The 1,984-nt window shown below is 36.6% G+C and overlaps 1 long non-coding RNA gene across 1 annotated transcript in view; it reads right to left on the bottom strand.

Moving 5' to 3' along the window:
- Positions 1-1,043, bottom strand: part of LOC111813512 — a 7,360-nt gene extending 6,317 nt beyond the window's left edge. The window contains exon 1 of the long non-coding RNA XR_002818749.1: positions 1,030-1,043. This is a non-coding gene — a long non-coding RNA (uncharacterized LOC111813512). The remainder of the gene's footprint in view (positions 1-1,029) is intronic.
- Between the last annotated feature and the right edge of the window lie 941 nt (positions 1,044-1,984).

Here is a 1,984-nt window from a genome sequence, read left to right as displayed (position 1 = left end):
GGAACTGGGGATTGAACTCAGGCCGTTTCACTTGCCAGGGAAGCACTTATTCCACTGAGCCATCTCCCTGGCTCCTGCATAATGTTTCTTAAATTTTAGTAGTCTTATTCCCAGTTGCCTCCCATTGAGATGTCCCTTTCTGTGTCATACAGGTACACTGATATACTGCTGCCTCCATCAACTCCATTGCACAAGAATCACAGGTGAAATGCTGACCTGTGCTTCTTCTTTTTTATATAACTATACCAGACTTTCCTGATATGTGATTTCTTTTTTCTTTCTTTCTTTTTTTTTTTTTTTTTGCAAAACTGAGGATTGAAGTCAGGCCCTTGTGCTTGCCAGGGAAGTGCTTATTCCACTGAGCCATCTACCTGGTCCCTGATATGTAATTTCTAAGACAATTGCTTCTATATCTTAAACTCCTTTGTATCACATTAATCATCTCCAAGGATTGATATATATTGTGAATACAGATGCTATCAATAAATAAAAGTAAAATTTCAAGTATGCTTAACAGGAACCAGCTATGGTATTAAATGTTTAGCTTGTTTGATCCTGAGAGCCACTCTAAGACATATGTATTGACATTTCCATTTTACAGGTAAGGAACTCAAACTGAGATGATATAGTTATTGTATTAGTTACTTGTTCCTACTAAACAAATTGCCACAAATTTTAGCAGCTTAAAATAATAGGCATGTATAACTTTATAGTTTCTGTGGGTCAGAAGTCAGGGCACAGCTTAGCTAGGTAGTCTACTTTTGGGTTCTCAAGAAGCTGTTAACAAGGTGTCAGCCAGGTTAGGTTCTCATCTGAGTTCCAAGCTCACCTACATATTGTTGGAAGCATTCAGTTCCTCAAGTATTATTGGTCTGAGGATCTCAGTTCCCATTGGATGCTGCCTGGAGGCCACCCTAGCTCCTTCTCACTTGGCTGTTTGCAACATGGCAGCTCAGATATGGCTTCATCAAAGCCAAAGAGTGACAACACTCATGTAGTGGGTAAGTTAATGTCACATCTTGATGTCACATGTTAAGGACATCTTATTACTTTGACCATATACTGTTTGTTAGAAGCAGGTTTCCATGATAGCCTACACACTGGGCAGAGGACCAACAAAGGCACAAAGATGAAATAAGAATCACTGAAAGTACAAAAAGTCCACCTGCCGTCACAATTAATAGAACTCAGATTTGAAACCAGTCCAATCAAACTCTAAAGCTCGCCACAGTTAACCATTGTGTTTTATTGCCTTCCAGACCAATTAACCTGATTACTTCTCAGAAAGATTAATCCAATTATTTTAATATAGACTCCAGTGTTTTTCTAAATATATTACCCTTTAAAATTTAATTGTCCAAGAGGGAAACTGAAAGATTCATCAAAAGTGGATGAATTTATAGTCCTATGGATTTTATTTAGAGGTAACTTTAGAAATTAAGACAAGTGACCAATAAGACTTCCAGTAATAAATTCTGACCCCTGCTTATTAGTTCTAGACTTCCCAGATGATTGTTAGAACATCCAGAAATTTGCATAAGGATAAGTACAAATTGGGCAGATGATTAAATTCAAAGCAGAAAAGCAAAGCTGCCTTGGGAGAAAGAATTTATATTATTCGTCCAATCTTTTTTTTTTTTTTTTCTCTTTTGAATCTGTAACTAAATTCAGAATTGAAATGACTAGCCTTAACAAACATCTTTAGACTCAGTCATACATCTGTGTGTAATTTGGTTTTTCAGAGAGCAGGAGGACTGGTTCATGGGGCATCTTTGTGGGTAGAGATTTATCTTCATTTATTGAAATGTTCCTAGCAACAGAAGTTGTTTTCTTTTTCGCCCCCAAGCCCTCCAAGTAGAAACAGGCAAAAATGATGACAAAGAATCTAGAAAATTGTAGCTGTATTTTAGTGTCTTTAGAATGCAATTTGTGTCATAAGTATACTTCATTGCATTTGCCAACATAAATTGAAATCTTTTTTTTT

The sequence above is a fragment of the Octodon degus genome, unplaced genomic scaffold (assembly GCF_000260255.1).
Source record: "Octodon degus isolate 3935 unplaced genomic scaffold, OctDeg1.0 scaffold00195, whole genome shotgun sequence".
NCBI classification, from domain to species: domain Eukaryota; kingdom Metazoa; phylum Chordata; class Mammalia; order Rodentia; family Octodontidae; genus Octodon; species Octodon degus.
The sequence above is the reverse complement of the archived record's forward strand: the minus strand, read 5'-3'. Positions and strand labels throughout refer to the sequence as shown.